Source organism: Schistocerca piceifrons, unplaced genomic scaffold, assembly GCF_021461385.2.
Source record: "Schistocerca piceifrons isolate TAMUIC-IGC-003096 unplaced genomic scaffold, iqSchPice1.1 HiC_scaffold_1878, whole genome shotgun sequence".
Classification (NCBI taxonomy): domain Eukaryota; kingdom Metazoa; phylum Arthropoda; class Insecta; order Orthoptera; family Acrididae; genus Schistocerca; species Schistocerca piceifrons.
Genome location: NW_025727765.1, coordinates 278,480 through 291,633, shown reverse-complemented (window position 1 = coordinate 291,633; position 13,154 = coordinate 278,480).

Genomic DNA, 13,154 nt, shown 5'->3' with positions numbered 1-13,154 from the left:
CTCACAAGTTGTGCTGTCCTCTCAAGTTGTGCTGTCCTCTCAAGTTGAGCTGTCCTCTCAAGTGTAGCTGTCCTCTCAAGTTGAGCTGTCCTCTCAAGTTGAGCTGTCCACTCAAGTTGAGCTGTCGTCTCAAGTTGAGCTGTCCATTCAAGCTGAGCTGTCCTCTAAAGTTGAGCTGTCCTCTCAAGTTGAGCTGTCCTCTCAAGTTGAGCTGTCCTCTCAAGTAGAGGTGTCCTCGTAAGCTGTGCTGTCCTCGCAAGCCTTGCTGGCCTCGCAAGCTGTGCTGTCCTTGCAAGCTGTGCTGTCCTCGCAAGCTGTGCTGTCCTCGCAAGCCGTGCTGTCCTCGCAAGCTGTGCTGTCCTCGCAAGTCGTGCTGTCCTCGCAAGCTTTGCTGTCCTCGCAAGCTGTGCTGTCCTCGCAAGCTGTGCTGTCCGCGCAAGCTGTGCTGTCCTCGCAAGCTGTGCTGTCGTCTCAAGTTGAGCTGTCCTCTCAAGTTGAGCTGTCCTCTCAAGTTGAGCTGTCCTCGCAAGCTGTGCTGTCCTCGCAAGCCGTGCTGTCCTCGCAAGCCGTGCTTACCTCAGAAGCCATTCTGTCCTCAGAAGCCGTGCTGTCCTTGCAAGCCGTGCTGTCCTCGCAAGTTGTGCTGTCCTCCCAAGTTGTGCTGTCCTCACAAGTTGTGCTGTCCTCCCAAGTTGAGCTGTCCTCTCAAGTTGAGCTGTCCCCTCAAGTTGAGCTGTCCCCTCAAGGTCAGCCGATTTTGTAAGTCATACTGCTTTTACAAGGTGTGCTGCGTATGCAAGTCGTGCTGTCTTGCCATGACATGCTGTCTTGGCAAGACATGCTGTCTTCGCAAGGTGTGCCATCTTTGCAAGTCGAGCTGTCTACACAAGGTGTGCTATCTTCACACGGTGTACTGCCTTTGGAAATCGTACTGTCTTTGCTGTCTTGGAAAGGCGGCAGGCAGCACACACTGTAAAGGCAATATGCACTATAAAACAAGCACACAATGGAATGGCAGCACAAGCTGCAAAGGCAGCACATGCTACAATGGCTGCATATGCTACAAAGGCTGCATATGCTACAAAGACTGCACACCATGTAAAGGGTGCAAACGCTGCAACAGCAGCACATGCTGCAATGGCAGCACACACTACAAAGGCAGCACATGCTACAAAGGCGGCACACAATACTAGGCAGCACACACTGCAAAGGCAGCCCATGCTGAAAAAGGCAGCACAAACTGAAAATTCAGCACATATCGGAAAGGCGTCACACAATGGCAAGGTACTGCACACTGAAACCCAGCATGCACTGGGAAGCAAGCATACAATGAAATAACAACACACTGTAAAGTGTCACAATGTGGATAGGCAGCACACACTGAAAGGCCGGAAACACTAGAAAAGCAGAAGACAAAGGAAAGGCACCATGCATGTCAAAGGCAGCCTGCACTTTAAATGCAGCACACGCTGCAAAGGTAGTAGGCACTGCAAAGAAAACATGCACTGCAAAGGCAGGACACACTGCAAAGGCAGCAGGCCCTGCAAACACTGCACATGCTGTGAAGCACATGATCATAAGGCAGCACCTGGTGCAATGGCAGTACACACTGCATAGCCAGCACTCGCTGAAAAGGCAGCATACATTGGGAATTCAGCAAATGCTGCAAAGGCAGCATGCACCTCCCTCTATAACAGCACATGCCTCTATAGCCACACTCGCTGCTATGGCAGCATGTGGTCCTACGGCAGCACATGTGGTAATGTCAGCATGCGCTACATTGGCAGGATATGCAGGAAAGGTAGCACATGCTGGAAAGGTAATACACACTGCAAAGGCAGCACATGCTTGCACATACATCGGAAAGCAATACACACTTGAAAGGCCGCACACACAGCAAATCACACACACTGGGAAGGCAGCTCACCATGGAAAGGCAGCATACTCTGGAAAGCCAGCATACCCCAGAAAGGCAGCACACCCTGGAAAGGCAGCACAACCTGGAAAGGCAGCACACCCTGGAAGGGCAACACACCCTAGAAAGGCAGCACACCCTGGATATGCATCACAACCTGGATATGCAACACACACACTATAAAGGCAGCACACTTTGGATATGCAACACACACTATAAAGGCAGCAGACACTGGAATGCATCACAAACTGGACAGGCAGCACTCACTGGAGATGCAGCACACACTGGAAAGGCAGCACTCAATGGAAATGCATCACAAACTGGATAGGCAGCAGTCACTAGAAAAGCGGTGCACACTAGAAATCCACACACAATGGTAGGCAGCACAAATTGGAAAGGAGCACATGCTGCAACGGCAGAACACGCTGCAATAGCAGCACACACTGCTGTGGCAGCAGCACGCTGCAATGGCAGAACATACTGCCATGACAGCACATGTTGCAAAGGTAGCACATATTAGAAAGGCAACACACATTGGAAAGTCACCTCATATTTTAAAGACAGCACACATTGGGAAGGCAGCACATATTGGGAAGGCAGCACACATCGGAAAGGAAGCACACATTTAATATGCAGCAACACTGGAGAAGCACACATAGTGGAAAGCACCACGCTGGAGTCCGCAGCTCGTGGTCGTGTGGTAGCGTTCTCATTTCCCACGCTCGGGTTCGATTCCTGGCGGGGTCAGGGATTTTCTCTGCCTCGTGATGACTGGGTGTTGTGTGCTGTCCTTAGGTTAGTTAGGTTTAAGTAGTTCAAAGTTCTAGGGGCTGATGACCATAGATGTTAAGTCCCATAGTGCTCAGAGCCATTTTGAACCACATTGGAAAGGCACCACACACTAGAAAGGCACCACATACTGAAAAGGCATCACACACTGGTAAGGCTGCAGTCGCAGCGTGTGCTGCCTCACATTGTGTGTGGTTTTCAAGTGATGTGGCTCCGCAGTGTGTTCTGTGTTTCCAGTGAGTGTTGCCTATCCAGTTTGTGATGCCTTACCAATGTCTGCGCCTTTCCACTGTGTTCTTCCTTTCCAGTATATGCTGCTTTTCCAGTTTGTGCTGCCTTTCCAGTGTGTTTCAGGCTTCTCAATGTGTGCTGCCTTTGCAGCATGTGCTGCCTTTGCAGCATGTGCTTCCTTTGCTGCATGTGCCTCTTTGCAGTCTGTGCTGCATTTGAACATGTGTTGCATTTTCATTGTGTGCCGCCTTTGCAGCATGTGCTGCTTTTGCAGGGTATGCAGCCTTTACAAGGTGTGCATCCTTCATAAAATTTGTAGTATTTGCAATGCTTGCAGTGATTTCAAGGTGTGCAGCATTCGCAATCTGTGCAGCTTTCACAAGGTATGCTGCCTTAGCAAAGTGTGCTATGTTCACAATGTGTGCTGCCTTTGCAATGTTTGCAGCCTTCACAAGTGATTCTGTCTTCGCAATGTGGTTCAAATGGCTCTGAGCACTATGGGACTTAACATCTGAGGTCATCAGTCACCTAGAACTTCGAACTACTGAAACCTAACCAACCTAAGGACATCACACACATCCATGCCCGAGGCAGGATTCGAACCAGCGACCATAGCAGTTGTGCAGGTCCTGACTGAAGCGCCTAGAACCTGTCGGCCACCGCGGCCGGCTTATTCACAATGTGTGCTGCCTTCATACGGTATGCTGCATTTATACAGTGTACTGGCTTCACAAGGTGTGCTGCCTTCACAAGTTGGCCCTCCTTCACAATATGTACTGCCTTTGCAGTGTTTTATTTCTTCACATGGTCTTCTTCCTTTGCATGCTGTGCTACCTTCGCAAGGTTTGCTACTTTCGAGAGGTTGACTGCCTTCACCAGATATGCAGCTTCCGCAAGGTAACCTTGCAAAGGCAGCACATATTGTGAAGGCAACACACCTAGCTAATGCAGCATTTCTTGTGAAGCAGCACTCCTTGAGAAGCCAGCACATTTTGTGAAGGTAGCACAACTTCTGATAGTAGAGGCAGAAAACCTTGCGAAGGTTACACACTGTGTCAAGGCAGAACAGCTTGCAAAGGCAGCACACCTCACGAAAGTAGCACACCTTGCGAAGACAGGACAGAATGCAATGGCACAAAATCTTGCAAAGGAGAACACCTTGCAAAGAACAACTGCCTTGCAAAGGCAGCACACCTTGTGGAGGCTGCACACATTGCAAATGCAGGACACCTTGCAAAGACAGCACATTTCCTAAATACAGCCCTCCTCCAAAGGACAGCACATATCCCAAAGGCAGCACACCTTCTGGAGACAGTTTACTTTCGTGCATATTGTCCACAAACTGAGGAAAGAAATATAGGATGTGAAGTTACCTTCCCAGTCCTGCATATTTTTGCGGGAACGGTCGCAGCATTCGGCATCTGGCAGTAGGTGTGCAGGGTTGAGGTTCTGTCCGTCATGACTTCTGGTGTGGTGGGCGCCCTGTCGCTCCACATCAGCTGTGCACGCGAGTGCAGCGTGCTCAGTGCAGCTGCTGCGCCACACTTCTGTGTGCAGCACGTTGGTCTCTGTTCCACAGGTGTAGCCTGTACGAGCGACCTTCCAAGCAGTTAATAATTAATGTAAACCCAGCCATGTCGCTGTTTTATGCTCTACGTGTTAATTTAATGGTACTCTTGTCTTACGTTTTATAATTCAATAGAAGAGTTCCTATTAGGAGATTGACCTCTTGGACGTAGAATGCCTTTCATATCTTCTGCCAAAATGATATTACCTTAATGAAATCTGAAGAGAGGGACAATTTTGTAATTAAAGGAACTCTGCTCGTTTACGTAGTTTACTGCTACCAGGTTGAACATATATATTAAATAGCCAGATGTTGTAAACAGTACAAGCTACAACTGTATTACATGTGAGTTTTCAACGTGATCCACTATTATGCCCTCTTTCGCGAGTATCACGGTCTCTAATTCATCTCCAGTTCCAGCATTAATTACAGCGCTATATCCCAATACAACGTGTAGTGCAGTATCCTTTACTTCTGTAACTAGAATAATATCAATGTTTGGCTCATACATAAAGTCTTTCAAGGTACTTGCTTTTAGGGAGCTCCCTATGCTGTTTATGGATTCATAATGTATCACATTTCATAAATTCAACTCTTTCATCGCATGCAGTCAGTATGAAAGCTATGGATAAGTGTCACATACGTATCTACCTCTGTCGCTTGGTTTGGATGAGGTAACCATTCCCGTCCCCCCTTGCAATCTTAGTAAGCATGCAGCGAAAATCGTGCACAGACACACATGTGAAACTCTTAAATTGACCGAATCAGTTCGATAGCTGTGATTCAGGGCCTAGTGTAATGCCACCATGTGTTTGAAACCTCCGCAAAGAATTCTGTTGCATGGTTCATACTAATGTCTCGATATCGCCATTGTGTAACTTACAGCAAGTATTTTATTCTTGTCGCTCACCTACATTAAGGAAAATGGGAAACATTTACCACCTTCCGATATTGTTGTCACTGTTAGTAAGTAGAATGAAAGTAGTCTCTGGTCAGGAGAAACTAAAAGCGATTATGTGTTTCCACAGACAGAGCTTAACAATTCGTATCAGTACACTGTCCCATCCAAGGGGCAGATTCGTTACTCTGTCGTATGCATATAACGAGATAACATAAAGACTTTACGTCACAGCTACTCAGTTTATGGGGCTAGGTAACCTACACACATCGACATCATTCACTTCTTCTTCGCTGAGATAGTATAAATTTCCTAAGTAAAATGACATTGCAAGTTGTTGTTGTAGTGAACATCTTCTAAATGCTTGATGCAAAGACACTATTTACACACGGTCATCCTGACTGACGATGCGAGGAAGTAAATTGACTGGCTCGGTTAAGAGGTGTATATAATTTTGATTCGTTTCACAATAGATTCACGTAGAATGGTCATTTTTGAAAGTTTCGGCGAACAATACAGTTAAGACTTTGATTACGATACATGCATCACATTCTTGTAAAGCTATTGTATTAAACGTGTGCTACTTTCGATATTAATCACAATTGCAGAAAGCAGCAATGAATATGTCTCGTCTCGTTTCTCCGACCGTTTCCCGTACTGTGCGACCCACAGAGCTCTATCGCTGCATCAGCGGTCGATTGTTGCTGTTGCCGCCACGGAATGGTGGCAGTTAAATTCAAATAGCCTCCAAGTATAAGGGATTCTACGATATAAATGAAAATGGAAAGAAGTAACGAAAGCGGCAACTAGTAGTCAAACTCAACGATCCTGGTGGTTTAATGCTATGACAATTTTAAACAATAAACTACGCAGTGGAACTGAGAGCTATCACAGGAATCTGCAATATACCCTCGATGGACAAACTGAGTAAAGTTTTCGTCCTTGCCACTTCTCATTTTACAGACATCTGATTCTGACTACTTCTTATGAGCTGAACTGAGGCCATAACTCATGTCGAAGTTGTCTGTTTGTATTACTACTATCGTATCTTTCTTAGGTAAAGAACGAGCAAAATAGCAGTTTTGCGTTTAGCATGCAATCATCCAGGATACAATTTCTACAGTCAGAGCATTTTCTGTTGCGGCGTAGGAATGATTATGTGATTACTTCTGTATGGAATTCATCTGTAACTTTATGAACTCAATATTTAGTAAGAGGGCCAACCGAATTACATACTGCACAGTGTGAATAATTGCTCCAATTTTGGTGGCAACAACAACAAACAACCAGTCAGTGCCGAGATTTGGCTGTAGAATAGTGGCAACACAGAGCTACCGTTGCAGCCGAGTGGTTCATGAAGCCTTGGCCGTGACCACAGCGGCTGAGGCGCGTCTACAGCCGTAGCAACCGCACAGCAGCCCACACTGAGGTGTGACGTCACACGGCACCCGTGTCTCGGTTGACCACCCACAACGTGTTTCGCTACATTTGATCAATTCACTATTTGCTCATACCTGAAACGTTAGTAAGGTTTTTTTTGTGATCGGTATAAACAAATGAAACGTGTTGTATAATACTCCCCTACGAGGGGCATTACTATTAACAATTTTACATTCAATTTTTATCAATAGCTTATTTGCTAGTTGCCCCATTTCCTCTTTCTACGCTCAGTTAGCGTCAAGCAAATCACGCGTACCTTCGAAACTTGGACCTTTTTACCAGGTACATCTCTAGAAGTATTAGGTACATAACATGTCTTTGTAATTTACACGCAGAACTTAATTTTCTACGAAAAAGACAGACGTCAATCCTTATCTCTGTTTAAGATACGCGTCGGAATCTCTCCCTACTTGAAGCGGCGAACGCATGTCCGAAACTCCGCCCATAGCTCATCCCCGCATATACTGCCGATTGCAACGTGCGCGCCCAGTAGTCTCTGATCAGTTACGCCATTGTAATCTGTCCAGAGTGAGCTGTTTCGCCGTCCACAGATTATTACAGAACGTGCACGGCCTTTATACCCAGTTTATGTATTTTAGACTTTCCGTTTCAAGGTTTGCCAAATGACAGTCGCTCCCAGTCCGTGTTTCACGACCGCTTTCTTTGCAGTCTGCCGCCGATTGTGAACTTAGCTCCTTTTCCAGTCACATAACCTTTCTTCCAACGTTGGTTGTAATGACTGATGCCTCTTGTTACTCCATGCCATGAATGGTTATCTGCATTCCGAAGAGCTAATGAAAATTAATGCAACGTAGACTATTATTTTAAACTGATGGAAGTAACAGTTCTTAGCGAGTAGCCTCGAACCCGATATTCAATTCAGAGTTTACCTCGGACGAGAAAAAACGTTCTGTGTAGTGTTGAAAGCTGTGACGAAAAAAGGAATCTATTTATTTCCATTCTCTACAAAGGAAGTACAAAAAAATCAACTTATCCCATATCTGTAATACAAATTTATTTGAAAGCGCTGGCCATCGCTACGGTCGTACGAAGGCAATCCAAAGTTTATTCCACACCGCCAGACTGCGTTATGCGATACTCTCTGGCGCTGTGTGCTGACGGATTTGAAATCGCAGCCGCCTGTCTCTGTGACGTGGCAGTCTTGTTCGCTCACAGTTATTTCATATTTCGTGTTACCTCCTTTCATGCTAAAAGACCGCAGCCTTCTCTCGACGCACACAAAAACAGATTTCTATTTTTTTTTTATTCATTTCACGAAAATGCGTGATTCGCGCCGAACCAGCGATATGGAAAGACGTTCTATTGGCGCCTCGCGTGGCAGAAGACGTTGACTGCGAAAGGAGTTTCGGAGGACGCAGTGCAGCCGTTGGTCGACAGATGGCAGTAGGCGACTTGCAGTGTCCGGCAGTGATATAAACAATAAGACGCTAAAAAGAAATAAACAGCGCGGAAAAGAGTAACATGTCTACTGGGCATCTTGTGACACGCGGCGATCACCGACATTGTATATAATAGTGCACACGAAAATTCTGATAGCCTTTTGTTGAGAATTGTAAATATCGAAAGCGGGAGAAATGTTAAGCGTAAAAATAAAATCTTTGCTTCCCTGTGTTTCCGTTTTGTAACAGGAAAGGTATGTTAATATTTACTTTCATTGCGTGAAACAAAAAGTAAAACATTCCTTAGCAGTTCTACGTATGCCTACCGAGTGTGTTTTTCACAAACCGATCTTTCACCACCGCTTGTGGTTCGTCATGTAAACACTATCATATCGGTTTTCGAAATGCGGTTACCGGTTCCGGGTTTTTTTACTGTATTTTAAAGGTAAAGCACACTACCACCACATTCCATCATTTTACCTTTTGTAGCACAATCATTTTATCAGAGACTAAGTAAGTATTGAACTCCTGGGAAAGCGGTCAGCGCTCAAGTCGGCTCATCTCTGGCATGAATGACGGTGCACGATGACAAAATCTCGCTTAAACAGCACTGCTTAAGTTACGCCTTTTTTCACAAACGTGGCACATACGTCTCTGGATGACTTCCAAATGGGTCGACCCCCCATGTTCCGCCACGTCACTCGAATACCAGCACTGGTTACACGAAATCGCCAAATAATGACATTGTATTGACTTTGAACGTATTTAATTATGCTTGCAGATCTTAGTAACGTAGAAGCCGAATGTATTTTTCTGTTGATTCTCCCTCTTCTGCAGCCCACAGAGCTTTGTCAGTGCCCCAGCCATTGATTGTTGGTGCTAGCCTTCCGCAACGTCGGCAGTTGAACTTTCTAGCTAGTAATGTCGATTTTATTAAGTAAGTGAAAACGGAGGAAAATGATAATAATTGCACAACCACCAGTCAAACGTAACGTTTAGCGAAGTTATAGGCGAGCAAAGCCTTAAGCCAAAAATTACGACAATGGGGCACACATAACCGTTATTGCATAAATCCACATTCAGAGTTGGGCCTTCCACGCACAATGTCGCAAAAGTTACCGTTATGTCCAAACGAAATTACGCATCGTATTCTTCGATGAAAAATGCCACTGACTTCCACTAATCACTTGTGGCGTAATGTTTTCATAACACTTCCACCTCACTACAATAAACGGCTGTGAGCTCTATTACACATTCTGTCCGATGTAGAAGCACTTCAATATTTCCGCAATAGTAATTTAGGAGATACTCAAAGCTGTCACCTTTGGTCCTCTTAATTATCACGTCAGTATTCACATATGTTATGTGAGCGTCGACCACCGGTTTGCTCACACGGAGAGATGATGATTTGTTGTCATCAAACAGCACATGTGGAAACCGAATCACCAAACTCGTCGTTCATCCGAACATGAGTTAACTATCGTATTCGTCTCTAGAAAACAGTACTTATTGATAAAAGCGACAGTAATTTCTGTAACCGTTCTCTTTCGTCAACTGTTAATTGCATTCTTCTTAGTTCAAGGGTTTTCAGTTCTTCAGCAATACATAAAGTAACAGTTTCAAAGACGAGATATTTATGAAATGCCACTAAAACAGCACTGCGCCGAAAATTCCGTTACGACTGTGGACGGAGTGTGTCGCAACGACATTCTTCTGACACACACTTCCGGCGTTCTTGGCCGGCTTAGACGTGAGTAACAAATCGAGGTTCGGATGAATGTCTCCACCGCCTCTTCCTGGACCAGCTGACACCAGCCGTGCTGCCAAACGAGGTGTCGACGTCTGCGACGCTGCTTCCCCCGTGCTTAAAACGTAAACGAGTCTTGAGACTCCTCTGTCATCTGTCGATGCTACGGCAACAGCCGCCGTGCGGCTACAAGTTGCTGCTGTACATTCTCCTCTCTGCGGTCTGTCTTTCCACACAAGTGATGGGGCTCGGTTTTACGTGAATATAAGTAACGTAACTATTATTGCGTACAACACCACAGCCAATATTTACAGTTACTAGTAACTGCTTTTTCGCATTACTCATCTTAAATGTATTCAGGTTTTGTAATACCTTAACTGTTTTCGTATGTGCTTGTGGTCGTCGGCAAGCAAATGCATCATTACCAGCGCAGAAAACTCATCGTCGTCAAACCGGCATCGGAGACGAATTTGCGTACCTGCAAAGGTAGCTACTTACGAGAGTTTACATGTATTCTGGAACCTACACAGCTTACTCTGTTATTGGCCACACTAAGAAAATAAAATTAGCACTCGAAAAATACCGTCTGTTTAGGAACTTAGGGAATGTCAAGGGCGCACTTTTTGTTTGGCTCTAGCTTTAAAGCGCCATAAAAACATTTAGTCGTGTATATGTAACCTTTTGCAACTCTGCACCTTACAAATTATTTTTCTCGCCTTACCCGTGTTTCTACTAGCTGACTAGTGACATGTTTTCCTTATTACAGCATTTTCCATTGCGAAGTGGGGCTGTGGCCCTTTACATATTCCGGCCACATATTAAGAGAGTGTTATGATTGTCCTGATGACAATGATGATGGAAAAGAGAAAGTTGTTCATATTGTGTCTCGTACTATCAAGAGCTTAGTGAGTATCTATGCAGTTTCTTTGCGACAGTACTTTATTATCTAAAGATCAGGGCAGGCGTCTCTTGCTGATACACTATGGTGACGTCATAACATCCACACTCGCGACTCATTCATTACGAATGGCTCTGCACTGCCACATATGCTAGCTCTGTAATGGAGTGTGGCTGGCCTCACATTCTCCTCACTAAAATAATACAGTGAGTGCTCTGACACATTATGGTTTTTTGAAAAAATTAAATTCTTCGCTATTTCAAAGCGTCTCAATTTTGTTCTACTGTAAGTGTAAAACAGTTTTAAAACGTGGAAATGGCGGATATCTGTTCGACTGTGTTTTACTCTCTGGGCGATAAGCGCAAAAATACTTTTTTAAGGCATTGTCTTCGCCTCGACAAACGGATCTCCTGTCCTCTGTTGACAACATGCTGACATTGTTCCCGTCACGTCTTCCTCCTCGAAATTCTACAGTAGTCTGTTTCACATTTTTGCTATACGTTAAAAAAAATACCGCAATTTTTTTTTTTTACTACGAGAAACGAGATTATCATTTTTATTTCTTCTTGTGAAGTGTGCTATCCGTCGCGTTTAAATGACCGACATTGCACAGTTGTACCACAGATTGGCACGATTTGTGTATCTACATACTCTTCAGAAATCATTGCCCATTCTAATGAGAAAACGTATTTAAATCTTGCTTCGTAACAATTTGGTTAAATGTATCACATGTGCTTTTACGTAGTCACTGTGTACTGAACTTCAAAGTTATAAATCGCTCGTAACGCATTCCGTCATTTTGCCGTATTTAGCACTTTCTACCATAGACGAAGTGTATTGTATGACTTGAGAATTCGACCATTACTGTCGCGTCACGTCTAGAACAAACAGGGTGGGGAAAAACAATTTGACCGAAAGTGCAGAGCAGGAAGGCAGCATCAAATGAAGGAATTTCGGTATTGCAAGTGTCAGTTGAATATTTCGGGCGCTATGCCAACATGGCAACTGTGGTCACTTTGAAGATTCGCTATGACATACTTATAGCAATAAGTGGCGGCTCCCTTCTTACTCATTTTCACCTTTTTAAGACATACTGAAACATGAGACATGGACATCTGATTCTCTTCATCTCTAAAAACGTGCAGTGTCCTAAGTCAGCTAAGTGCGATACACGTGTAAGTGGCGCTTTAAATTTATCTTGTTCTCATGGTGGCGGTTGGTTAGTTCACATAGCCTGTGTTTACGTATACATTTTCTGTAAACTACCAGTCATTTGGAGCCAAGACGGTCGTGTGTGGGATTTTAATTACGTTCCGGTGCCGCCGAAAATATTCAGTCGCGAAGCCTAGTTGCTATACTCAAATTTTTGTGTTTCATACTGCGTTTCCACGATACACTTTTGGTCAGATTGTTTCTATGCACCCTGTATGACGACGCCGGATGGCAAACTTCGCTGAATCACAACAGCTTAAATTTTTCTTTTCTTACGAACGCTGGGTGACTGCCACCCATTTTCTGCCACGTCACTGGAACGCCAGCACGCGACATATAAAATCACGAAACCAGGATCAGATCCACGTAATTACACTGTACCGATTATGTGCATATTTGAACGTTAATCACAAATGTAGATTGCAGTAATGTGTAAGATGAATTTCTTTCTCCATTAGTCTTCCGCGTCCTGCAACCGACAGAGCTTTGTCGCTGCCTCAGCGACTGATTGTTGCTGCTACTACGCAGAACGATGTCAATTTTAAAGTCTGCCGCGAGTAATGGCGGTTTTCTGAAGCAAACGAAAGCGGGAGAAAAATGTATATGCATCATCTGATCGAGAGTGAATCCCTAATTGGCACAGCGACTTAATTTTTAATATTTACGAGCAGCAGAGCCTGGCGTAGCCGTCCAGTTGCGAGATGCGTGTCCATTCCGACACGTGAATCGCACCCCTAGTCGCCGGCAGTTGTAACATTGTAATGCATTCGAAGTGTGCTCTTTCGCACACCGCACCTACAGTACATGGATGGTCTTGTGTCTCAGCTGCCTCCACCTGATTGTATCCTACACTCCTAAGAAGTAGACGATTCTGTGAGAAAATCTTCTGGAAAACACGTATAGAAATCGCCAAAAAATACCTTCAGAACCTTTCTATCCAAGCCAGTTAACGCTTGTGCTTCTTATATTATGCTCACTTTAATGACACACGTGGTGCAGAATATGCGTAGCGGTAAGGGATGGAACTTATTTACACCCCACGGCTTTGAAAACGTAT